The sequence below is a fragment of the Parus major genome, chromosome 21 (genome assembly GCF_001522545.3).
Source record: "Parus major isolate Abel chromosome 21, Parus_major1.1, whole genome shotgun sequence".
Lineage (NCBI taxonomy): Eukaryota > Metazoa > Chordata > Aves > Passeriformes > Paridae > Parus > Parus major.
This window is the reverse complement of record NC_031789.1, coordinates 3,609,137-3,621,862: the sequence shown is the minus strand read 5'-3', so window position 1 is coordinate 3,621,862 and position 12,726 is coordinate 3,609,137. Positions and strand designations below refer to the sequence as shown.

The 12,726-nt window shown below is 46.7% G+C and overlaps 1 protein-coding gene across 6 annotated transcripts in view; it reads left to right on the top strand.

Moving 5' to 3' along the window:
- The window catches only part of CAMTA1 (calmodulin binding transcription activator 1), a 234,801-nt gene that overhangs the window by 111,612 nt on the left and 110,463 nt on the right, over positions 1 to 12,726 (top strand). The window lies entirely within an intron of this gene.

The following is a 12,726-nucleotide window of genomic DNA, read 5'->3' as shown; positions in this document are numbered from 1 at the left end:
AAAGGTGACGTGGGACCATGCCATGTGCCAAGCCTGGAGTCTGTAGCAGCTCCCCTGCCACATGGGGAGGTGAGTGCTGCCCCATGAAGCACAGGCAGCAGCCACACACCAGAGATCCCTTTCCACCCACAATTTGGCAGTTTTCTCCTCTCTAGTCACAAAACAGTTTCATTATTTTGTAAGAAGTCTGTCCACTTAGAATAAAGTAATTGATACAAGCAATTTCAGTCCCCTTTAATATAACAGATCTCAAGTGTGAAACCTCCTTACTTAATGATCAGCATAAAATAAAAGTCTTTTTTTTAATGTAAGTTCTCAGTTAATTTTACAGTTCGGTTGAAGTGAAAATATCATTAAACAGGGTAGCATTAAACTTTATGCTTACTGGGCCTCCCCTGCTCTGCAAGGGAGAGGTGAGTTGGTGTCTTGACAGTCACGGTCAGATCCAGCTTAGCCTGGGTCCATCCCTCTCTTTTCCTTGATGTCATTAGAGATACACCTTCCTATTACAAACTAAACTTGCAAGCAAACCTTGACATAAAGCGACGATATTTTCATATTATAAAGCTGGCATGGTGAAGCTGCATCCCTCATATTAAACAGGCGATGGCTAATTGTGAGGGGTGAATTTAAACACCAGAAAGGTTTGAAGGTCACCTTTGCTAATGTTAGGTTCAGCTGTCCTGTTTATTTGGGTTGTGAGCTGGCAGGAGCCCTCGGTGCTGGTCCGAAGGCTGCGCGGGCGGCAGAGGAGGAGGAGGATGAGCGAGCTGCCGGGAGGAAGCACCCGCAGCGCCTCAGCAGTGGCTCAGCACCCGCCTGCAAGGAGCTTTGAAGGGTACGGGAGTGCGCAGCTTTGTGCTGCTGACAAAGGACAGGGGATGTGGTTTCAGCTTCTCCTCCCACTGCCGTCCTTCCATTAAGTGCGGCTTTGATGGATTCTGTAGTGAGCCAGGCAGGAGCGTGCTCCCTTCCCCAGGCACGGCTCCTAAACCCTTCACTTTTTAAACCCAAACCAGGCTCTAGGCTAGACTGGATCAAAATGCAACATTGCCACTGATGAGCTTGAAAAATAAGGGCAGAATAACATTTTTCAATTTAAAAGAGTGTTAATGCTGGAAAAGAAAATAAAATGAGGAAAGAAACTGTTGTTTGCTTGAACTGCAGGAGACACAGTTGTTAGGGAAAGAAACATGAAACATTCTCTGGTAATCTGGGAAAATATAGGGGTTCTGGGAGCCAAAAAGTCCAGCTTCAGGAAGGTAGGCACACTCAATCATCTTTCCAGAGCCATCATCTGTTCTGGACATCTCTACACAGAGCTCTGCTGTGACCATGGGCTCTTTTCAGAGGCATGTTTCCTCTGCAGGATCATCTTTGTGTTAGTTTCAGAGTTTTTATCCAATTCTTTTAAACATCCCTTTGAGATTTGTGTGTGGCAGAGAAAAGTTCTGTCAAAAAGGAGCCTCCCAATCCTAAGGGTAAACTTTCAACCAGAGGTAGCATTTGCTGTTGGTGGATTTGGAGGGACGGAAGGTTTTTAAATGTGTTTTGTCTGTGCTCCTATTGTGGAACTTGGAACCTGTTGGCTGTGGGGGTTTGTGATGGTTGAGGTTCTCGGGCAGTTCCCTCCTCTGAGCTGTCCTTCCTGGGTAGGACCCAGTCAGTGTTGTGGGATAGTCTGAGTCGTTCCTCTGTGGAATTTGCAGTGTATTTGGACATGGTGGCCTGGGAGAACAGCCCTGTCCTTCTCCCTGCCTGCTCTCACCTTAACGAGCCGATGTCTTCATTAGCCGCCCTGCTGGTAATCTGCTGCTGATGAAGATTAATAGGGAAAATATTTTCTAAACACTTCTGCCTGCGTTTTCATTAATCTGTGCTTGGAAAATTAATCTTGTGGAGTGACCTGCAAAAGGTGTTAATTGCCATTTCAGAGGAGGATTTATCAAAAGTTTGAGGAGGTGCTGCAGCCACTGTACAGCAGTGGCAGGAGTTCCAGAGGGATTGTCCCTGTCCTTCAGACCCTAGAGCTTAATTCAAGTAAAACCAGTTGTTTTCAAAAGCTTTTTGGGGCAAAGTGCAGCCTTGGCTCTGGTGAGGGCCTAGTTTCTACCCTTTCAGGTTCTTCAGAGAAGAAGCAATAGGTGAATAATTTAATTAATGTCCATCCTTAATACTGTATTGTTATTTTTGAAGACTGCTCAGATCAGGAAGTTCTGTAGGTTTTGTGGTTTTTCACAGCTACCAATTATGAAATTTGGCATGAAAATGAAGCTGTGTGTTACATGAGTGGCTTCGGTGTGATGATGATTTATTGTCCACTTTTCCTTATGAAAGCCACTTGGTAAATTCCTTGTGATTTGTAAACCTACAGGCAGCGTATTGGATAGAGATGATGGATTATGCGGCCGAGGGAACAGATTTCTGCCTGCCCGTGGGACTCATTTCTAATGACAGTTTTGTGGTGTCAGTGGGAAGCTGGGAAGCAAGCAGCCCAGAATTTTCTGTTTTCTTCTGCTTTTCCTTGAATCTTGGTTTCAGTAACAAGAGAAAATCTTGCTGTTCAATTTTGTGCTGCAGCCAGTGCTCAGTCTCAGCAAAGCGTTTTCTCTTGGCAGTGAACAAGCACATGAATGTCTGTCTGCACCCTTCTCCCAAATATTGAAAACTTGTGCTTACAAAAATGAAAGAAACACTGTCTAAATTGACATATGTCATTGGGAATCTTCTTGTGATTTGTCAGCACTCTGAACCTCTGGACACTGCGAGTTACCCATAAGAGCATTGATCTCCTTTTGAACTGGATTTGGCCAATGAACATTTTAGTGTTTCAAGTTTCTATGTATGGATGCAGGTTTTGTAAGAGGGGACTCCTTTTAAGGGATGGCATTTCACCACTTCAGTCTTGAAAAAAGCTGAAATAGTCATTCCATGTTCAAATGACATTCCAGTTCTTGCTCAGCACCATTCTCCAGCAGTTCTCTTTCCTGAGCCAGCTGTGTCCTTCTTTGCAGAAGGACAGAGGATTTCCAGGATGCTGTTTTCTACAGGAGCAGGGGACAGGGCTCAGAGCCACTGTTCCACACTCCAGACATGCCCCTGCTGCTTTGAGGAAAACCATCTTTTCTGCTGGCATCAGCAAAGCTGCACTTTGTACTCACAGTCAAGGAAAAAAATGTTTGGGTTGAGCAAAATGCTGCTCTGCCATTGCCAGTAAAACACCCGGAAACCAAGAGGATGGAGAGTACAGATCTAACAGAATAAAGCATGGAATTGTCTCTTATGAGTCTCATGATCTTTTCCAATCACTGTCAGCCTTGAAGAAATGTTGTGAATGCTCTAATTGGCTGTGATGGGGAAGACGGAAGATTCCCTCTGCATGAGAAGAGTGATGTACTAAAAATGATTCAGCGTTCTGTTTTGTCATATAGCTCATCAGCGCTGTCTTGCTTTTATTGAGAAAATATGCAGAAAGCACTTTAGAAGCGAAACTGTTGAACCTGCCAGCTAATCACTTGACTTTCATTTGTCAATGCTCTGTGACTGCCAGGTCCCCTTCTCTGTGTGCTGCCACCAGAGGCTGTGGGATGGTGGGACCCTGCAGCTGGAGGAGGCTGAATGGAGCCTGCTGCCACCATCACTCTCCACACAGTGAGGCCTGGGTGACCTCTAGGGATGCATTTGTGGGAGACTTTTCAACCCTCATGACCTGCTAAAGAACCTGCAATTCCACTCATGTTCTTTATAAGCATTTTCAGCTTCTTAGCTAAAGGGTACAAAAGGTTGGAGGGGGTTGTGTGAGGTCCCATTAAGGTTCATTTGTGTGAAGCCTTGCATCTAATTAATCAGCAAAGTCCTCCAGGTCTGTTATTAGATGCTGGTGTCAAGTCAGTTAAAGCAAAAGTAAATCCTTAGGGTCAGTTTTTGTGCAGGAGACGTGGCAGGTGACGTCCCAAGGGGCTGCACCTTTGCAGTGGTGTCCCGGCACTGCAGCTGCAGCTGCAGAGGTGCAGGGGCAGGTACAGGGTCCTGGCACAGTGGACTCGAGGGTCTCAGGGCCAGGTGGTGGCTGGTGTTCTGTACATGGCAGGACTCCAGGTGTCTCTTGGAGGACAGTCCATGCAGAGAAGTGCAGGGACAGATCTTGGCAGGGCAGCCCTGTAGCCTTTCTGCCCCAGGAAGAGTGACCCAAAAGGAAGGAGGAATGGGATGGTCCAGACCCAAGATCCATGATGCCACTGCCTCCTCGTCCCATTCCTAAAAGAATGCAAATAAGTTGTTGGCAGTGTGTAGACAGATCCTCTTTGGAATGCTGAACTTTGAATGCCAATGAAAGAAATCACTGTTATTTTACAAGAAGGAAATTTGCTCTTAGCTTGCCATCTCTGCTTCTACCCTCCAGAATGTCTCAGGGCATATGGGAGATATTTGCTTTTGTGTTTAGAGTTGTGTTTTCCTTCCTCAGCTGTCCAAGTGATATGACTGTTAAATACCCCTGAAGGGCTCTTCAGAAGGTGAAATCCCAGTAATAATGTCACTTCAGGTAAATCCCAGTCATAATGTCACCTCAGGTATGCACCAGGAAGGACTCTGAGGTTTAGCCACTACTCATATGGAGAGTACCCCCATCTTGTATATCTTGCCATAGCAGACTTCTTCCAATGTTCATTATCTGTCATGAAAATGAGCTTTCACTTCTCTGATAAAAAATTAATGCAAGTAAAACATTGACCTTTCACTGCTTATTGAACGTCAGAAACACTCAGTTGTTTGCTGGTGGTGAACTTCAGTAAATTTTGGTGCCCTAATCTTGAGAAATTAATGCTTTTCTGTTTGGGTTTTTGGGACAGGAATAAAATATTGATAAGTTGGTTGTAAGCAGTATAAACTTGCTATTTCTACAACAGCTTGTCCAGAAAGACATTCTTAAATGCCTGTTTACTGTAGCTCCTGCCATTGCTTGTGAGCAATAGAGAGGTCGTAAGGATTTTAAATCAGAATGGGAAGATTTAGTATTGGCATACATAATAATTTGTTTTAGGTTGTGTAAATGCTTTTTATTAAAGGGATTCTCTGGAAGGAGGTTTGAAAGTCAGGTCCTTCTGAATTTCTATGCACTTGGATTCAATTTTCAGATTTCAGGAGCTACTGAAAACGTTAAATGGCTTCCTGAAATGGGAAGGGAAGCTTCCCATATCAGCTTCCACTGGAAGCTCCCTGTCTGGAGCACCAGTCACTCCCCAACCCTGTGCTCTCTGCTCAGGCTCTGAGGAGCTGCAGTGGAACCGTGTCACCTTTGCAAAGAGCCTGAAGTCAGGGATGGACATGTGCTGGTCATTGAGTCACTCACTGCAGCACCTACTGCTCTTAATTGTGAGCAAGTGGAGTAAAGAGAACAGGACCCAGAACCTGAGCCCTTTGTAGTGTGGGATGTCTGCAGTAGCTCCAGGGCTGATTTTGCCCAAAGGAGGTTGCCATAAAAAGATCCTGGTGAAGGCTTCATGTCCATTCCAGCACAAAATTAATCCAAGATAAAACTGCATGTATAATTAATAGCTCCCAACAGTTCTCTTAGATATTTATATATTTCCTATCAATTGGATTTGTTAGACCTGTCCTTATTTGCCCATGCCAGAGACAGTGGACATGTCAGACAAATGTCCCTCACACAATCGTGCTCATGCCCTGCACACTCTGGGATTGTTCCAGATGTGGCTTGTTTCTATTGTGTGTCTGCAAAATACCATCTCAGCCTGCATTTCCCCAGGGCACTGTCACATTTTGTCTGGTTTCCCCATGCTGTGATGGTCTCTTTTCTTTCCCAAAAAAGAGAATCAGACAGATAATAACCAGCTTTCCCAGTTGGTGCAGCCTGCCCATGATGGCCATGGTGGAGGCAGCTGGGCTGGAGATGTGGTGCTGCTCTTGTCACAGTCTTTGCTACCTTAGACAAGTTTCCACCAAGACCAGCTCAGTAATTCTTTAGTGCAAAGTCTCCCCAGATATAAAGGCATTTTGACCTCAACCTGTCTTCATTAACCTCTGCCTGATCCATTCAGTCTCAGCCCCCCAGCAGCTGAGGCAACCAACACAGACATTAATGGTACATACAGCTTTGTATCTGATTTTCCATTGATGTTTTAGGAGACATGATTAAAGCCTTCAAGTAAAGTTGCATCTAAATCCTTGTTATAGCCCAACCCATTATTTTTTGTTCTCCTATTAGGATTTTAGGCATTTCTTTGACATTTTTATTGCCAGATTAGGAGGAAAACGCTTGACTTGTTTGCAGTGTTCTCATTATATTGTCTTTCTAACATTTCTAAAAGAGAATAAATATAAAATACTTCTGTGTATTATGTCATATTTCAGTGTGACATTAATACGCTCCACATTTTCCAGCTCACAGTTCTCACTGTGTGGTGACAGTCAGGAAACTCTTGCACGAGGGTGGTGTGGGGTGGCCCAGGCTGAGGAGACTGTGGGGGTTGATGGTGTATGGGGACCCAGGTGATGCCTGTGCTGTAGGTTGGTTGTATCCCACTGGAGAACCACCCTGGCAGTGTTTATTTAGGCTCCACAGGCCTGTGGAGTCAGAGCAGCCTCTTGTACCACTTTTCCTCCTGCTAATTGCCACTCACATCAGGGATGTTGGGAATGCTTTTCCCTTACCTGAAAGTATGGGGGCCTGGCTCTCACGTGAGCATGTGCCACCCAGATGTGCTCTCAGTGACCCCTTCCATACCAGTGTCATCAGATGGTCTGTCCACAGAGCTTGTACTCAGGTCCAAACAGGTCACCTGCCCCAAGTCCCTCTGAGTTTACGTAGTGGAGGTGAATGTGGGAATCCTTCCCAGTGAGAATTCCCATATCCTGAATACCTGGTTGAGCACAGCCTGCTTGGAGCTGTGTTACAGGTTTATTTTGGGTTTATCATGTCATTCACAGTATCTGCAAGAGCAGCTACAGGCAGTGCTCACTCTGTGTGGCCTCTGTCCTACAAATCAGTGATTTCTGCTCAACCTTGCCTCACCTGAAATAGCTCCCAGGTCTCCAGAAAACCCTGGGGATTACTCTGGAGTATTCAAGCTGGTGACACAGACAGGCTGTGAGACTCTTTGAGGTACAGGAAAGCAGTGGGCAGGACTAATGGGGAGTGGGAAGCCACAGGAAGCCCAGGTGTGTTATCCTGGTCATCACCCCGCAGGGGGTTTTATGATCAGCAGTTTTTGGGTTCAGTTTGAGCAACATGGGTAGCAGGGAGGGAGGTGAGTAGTATGAAGCCTTTTGTGTCAGATCAGGAGGTGGGTTGAAAAGGATATTTCATTACTAATAGGCCATGACTGCTGGCCCTAAGGAAATTTTGAGCTCTTGGAAAGCTCGTAATCCCGTCAAGGATCCAGTGCACATTCCTGGCTCGAGCTGTTCCTGAGGGAATGTGATGATGTTTTCCTCCTACATCTCACAACTTTGCCCCTATCCAGGCAGCATCCCTCCAGTACACTTTTCACCCAGGCCAGGGTGATTAAGCACTTAAATTGATTAATCAAATTTCTTCTGATGAGAACTACTGTCATTCATTAATCTGAATGGGATTATAAATAAGAGCTGGCAGAGAAGGGAGACAAACATGTTGACAGATAGACCTGCTGCTTTGAATACAAATCACACCACTGCATCTGGAGGGTCTAAGCTCCTGGCAGCCTCAGAATAGAGCTTCCCTAAAGGTAAAATTAGACTGAGATTAAAGTATCCCCGTATTAATAAAGAAATATGCATTTATGAAGAGGCAGGCACTGCAGTGGGGGTGTGGGGATGCATACCAATGATCCTGCAGTGGGCCAGGCAGTGGGTGTTGCTGCCTGTGGAAGCATCAGTCCCCACGTACGCCGATTTCTGTCGTTAAGCCAATGTCATTAGAGGATGCATTTCTAACAGCAAGAAACTTAAAACCTTGCAGTCTTTGCAGAGACTTCAGAGCCCCACAAAGGGAAAACAGGGTTTGAAAAATAAGCCATTAAACATTTAAATATTTCATTAAATATTGAATATTTCAAAAATTGCTTTCTAACGAGTCCCGAGGTAAACAGAACAATATTTGTTAACAAAAGCCACCAGAAGTGACGAGGTCCTGCAATGCACAGGCTTTGTAACCTTTCCTCCCCTGATCAGCCATCACAGGAGAGCCCTGGGTTCAGTCCAGGTGCTGTTATCTGGGTATGGCTGCCAGTGGCATCCAGGGCATATGGGAGGTTTGAAATGTGTCAGGAAAAGAACTGACAGGCTTAAACCCGAAATCCCTGCACCAGGCTGAGCGCCTGCACAGCGGGCAGTGCCTGGGGCCGCACAGCGCTCTGCTGTGATGCCACAGCTGAAAAGTGAAGGGTCAGGTTCTCTGTGTTTTGCAGCTGCCTAGAAATGTTAAGAATGTTTTTGGGATCTGCTGTCACTACCAGGGACTCCTTGCCCAACCTGGCAGACTGTAAGCAATTGCTTAAGTTCTGTTGACATCGATAAAAGGCGAACCTTGCCAGCAGCGCGGCTCAGCCCAGGCTGAGATCTGAGCACGTGGCTTTGTGCTCTGCTGAATCAAAGTTACTATTTATGAATGTCAGAGGAAAATCCAAACCTGTCTAATATCTGTGTTTCTCCAAGATGATGAGTGAGAGAACACGGTTAGCAGTGTTTTGGTTTTGATTTGCAGCAGTAATGGGAAATTTTGGATTCATTCCTATATTATGACACTCCTTAAGTCAAAATCAGAGCTCTGGCAGCAGCCTTCTGACCCTGGGGATTCCACAGGGTTCAGATGTGGTTCCCCCTCCCTATTTACAGCTTAAAAAAGCTGAAGTGGGACCAGTCTGCACGGGGAAATGTTGAGAATCTCCTGTGTGCTGTGCCTTGCTGTGCCCTGGCCGAGCTGTCACAAGCCCCTGTCAGTGTTCCCGGCTGTGCCTGGCTCTGCGGGAGGATGGCGGAGATTGATGGCACGTGGCTCCCTGCTCGTGGTGCTGGCATCGAGTCAGGGGGTTTATAGCAGCACATTGGCTTTTCTCTCTGAATCCTGATTAATGGAGTGGGCGGGAGCCGCCGCTGTCTCCCGGCTCCCGCAGCTGACAGGGGCGAGCCTCATCTGACGTTTAAATGGATTTGGAATGTGGCTGTGGCTTCAGCATCTCTGTCCTGAGGAAAGGATCATCTGTTGTACGATAACCCAATCCGAGAAGGCGCTCGCTTCAGGTCTGTTTGAGAAGAGAGGTGACACACAAAATTTGAGGGGTTTTCCCAGTGGTTGCTAATTCTGTGGCTAAGAAGCCAAATTTTCACCTTTCTAGCTGGGCTCTGCCCTCTCAGAGGGTCAGCAGAGATTCTTGTGTGTGCTGGTTACAAACAGACAGACAATAGCTCCTACACATAAAACAAATGTATCACTGCAAACAACTGACAAATTCCTCTGGTCATGATTTGTATGAAATCCAGAGGAATCAGTTTCAGGAAGATGGGATGGTGTATCTGCTGGGGTATGGAAATGTTGGTGAAAAGAATGGGATAGCAGTGGTACCTGTAAGAACAGATTATGGAGATGTCTGTGATAAAATCACAGAATGATTCTATATATCATGATAGGGCTGGGAGAGTGGGGCTTGTCATTGCATTTTGACCACCAAAACACAGGTTGCTGCATTGAAGGATGCTCATGTGAGCTGCTTTTCCAGTTTCCCTTCCATGCCTGTGAATCCATACGTGCTGCTGCACGGCTGCTGCTCCTTCCCAGTGTGTGCTGGTTACAGCAGGAGAGCAGAGTGTGGTCGGGCTCAGACACAGCCTCTGCTTCAGGAGACCTGTGTCCTGTCATCAGGATGATGAGAGCAGTGAAGCCAACGCCTCTCTTGGCTTTCCATGGAGGTTTGATGGCAGCAGTGCTGCTACTGCCAGCAGTGTGCTGCTCCCTCATGGAAATTGGTGAGGAAGCTCTGAAATGGTCAGTAATTACAGAGGGAGATCCCAGCAGCCCGGGGATGTACCAGGGAGCTGATCAGCTGCTGGGATGAGCACATGTTGCTCAATACCACCACGGAGCCAGGAGCACAGGGCACGCTCCTTTTCCCCCAGTGACCTGCACAGATCCTGCTCCTGGTGTTTGGAGGCTGCTTGGGTGTTGAAAGCTGAAGCCCTACCACCAAAAAATTACTCAAGTATATATTAATAATATACAGCCATAGGTCTTACGTGATTTGTTCTCTAAAGATTGATTTAGCTTCTTATTAAGGGAATTGGGAATTCAGTGTGAAAATCTGAACAAAATCTAGGCGGTTTTTAGGGTTTTTTAAATATCCACTAGTGTAACTCACCAGGGAGAAGAATTTCAAAGCCTGTCCAACCCTATCTTGAATTTTTGATTCTCCTGCTTTCTTGTTTCCATTCCCAAGGTATGCTTGTTAAGGAAGAACACCTCAGCATTATTGTATTATTTTTAAATAAGCCACAATCACTTTAAGGAGCTCAGGATTAAAAAAAAAAAATAAAAAATCCACTAATAATTTGATTTTATATCCCCCCCCCCCTTCCTCCAGTTTTCAGAAGTTTGGTAATGCCAAATGTGCACTGCATACAAATGGCAGGGCGGGAAGCTGTAATTGCACACCCTCCCCTGCTTCCCAGAGAAGGCCTTTTCTCTTTAATTACCCCTGGAATTGTAAAGGGATGAGCTGCAGCAGAGCTGCCAGGGCCAGGCCCTCCAGCAGCAGTGTGGGGGCTGTGCAGAAGGTGCCTGTGGCTGGTTCCTGGGGCAGGTGTGGGGGTCTCATCCCGGGGAGCTGCACAGGAAGGATCCCCACAGGGGCAGGACATGGTTTCTGCTTAGAGCATCCTTGCCACACACACAGGATTGTCTCCAGGGACAAGGACACACTCCCTGATAGGGGATGGTCCCAGTGTCCCCACAGCCAGGTCCCTCAGCTGGTGTGCTCAGGGCTCCTGCAGGGTCAGGCTGCTGCTGGCCGTGTTCTCCCCACCACAGTCAATGAGCTGCTGAGGTGGCATTTCTCCTCAGACTGCTCAGAAATGCCTTTTCTCTTCTCCTGGAGATTTTGTAAACTTAAAAGAGAATCATGAAAAAAAATGTTCTCCCCTGTCCAGCCCATTAATTCAGCCTGCTCAGGACAGAATTAACCTTGGCAAGCCTTGCAGAGGAGAGAGTCGTTCTAACCTTAAAAATCTGCTGATTAAAGCTGGTTTCAGGAATTCGATTTCACTTAATGCATTGGCTGAGCGCCCAGCCTGGCATTAACATCTCCACAGACACATAGGCCTCTGCAGCTTTTACCTTCCCACTAAAAAACAATTAAAAAAAATAAAAGAAAGCACAGCTAATGAAACCCCCTTTGCCTGTTTTGAGCAAGAATTCATTTTAAAGACTGCTTTAGCTAAAGGTATTATTCCTGCCCTGGTTACCTGTCTGCTCTGGCCAGGCAGGGTGGTATTTCCACTCTCCTCATTAACTGCAGGGAGCTGTTGAGCTGGCAGCCCTGGGCCATCCCAGAGCCAAAGGCAGGGGTCAGCAGATCCAAGTGTAGGAATATCCTACACCCACCTCCCCACAACCCCAATGTGCAGGAATATCCTACACCCACCTCCCCACAACCCCAATGTGCAGGAATATCCTACACNAGGAATATCCTACACCCACCTCCCCACAACCCCAATGTGCAGGAATATCCTACACCCACCTCCCCACAACCCCAATGTGCAGGAATATCCTACACCCACCTCCCCACAACCCCAATGTGCTGAGCCATGAGGCTGCAGGTTTTGTGTCATCCACAGTGCTTAACCCATTAATCTTAAAAATGCTCCAAAACAATGACACACCGATTTCCTAGGTTTCTATTTATATCCTCAACTTTTTCTTATGCCTTTTTGTCCAAAAATTAATGTAGTTTTTATTGCTGTCATCATTCATTTTGCCTGCACTCCACGTGCTGGGCTTCCAGGGGCTGTTTCACCCCTGCAGTGTTTCTCTGCTGCTCTGGTAGCTCTCAGTGCCTGTGGGGACAGTCCCTCCCATCTCTCTGAGGCCAGGAGATTGCTCAGTGTGTGGGTCTCCTTCATCCCAGCTGTCCAGGTTGGACATCCACTCTCAAAACATCCATCCAGAGTCAGATTCCCATGTCCTGCTGCCATGGGGAAAAAAAAAAAAGAAAAATGTAAGAAATCCCTTCTGTATTCTGTGTGCTTTTTGAATTCTCTGAGCTGTTAGGATTTCTTTAATGGTTTGCTGAAATGTTGAGAACCAGTTTTGTGGAGGTGGGAGGCTTTTGTGTGATTCATTATTGACAGCTCTAGAATTATCTGCGAGACAGCTCTGGAGAGGGAGGGCAGCGCTCCCGCCTGCTGCGCACCACGAGCTGCACAGAGCCCAGCGTTGGGGTTTGTTTTAATCAGCCAAAGTTTCGATCGACTCCACAGCAAATTGGGGTGGGAACAAGTCAGGGGGTGCTGGAATAGATTGATACCTATCTCACAAAGTGCTGTGGATGTGGATGTGCTGTGAAGGCTGCTCCAGCAGCTCCAGAGCAGCTTTCCCATCCTCACTGGGAAACAGGTTGGACTGGGAGATGCTGCACCTCTCAAGCTGCTTTCTGGGGTGGGGGGACCAGCTCTGAGTCAGCAGAACTGAACACTGCAGACCTTTCCATGCAGCCCCCAGTGCCAGGAGTCACTGTC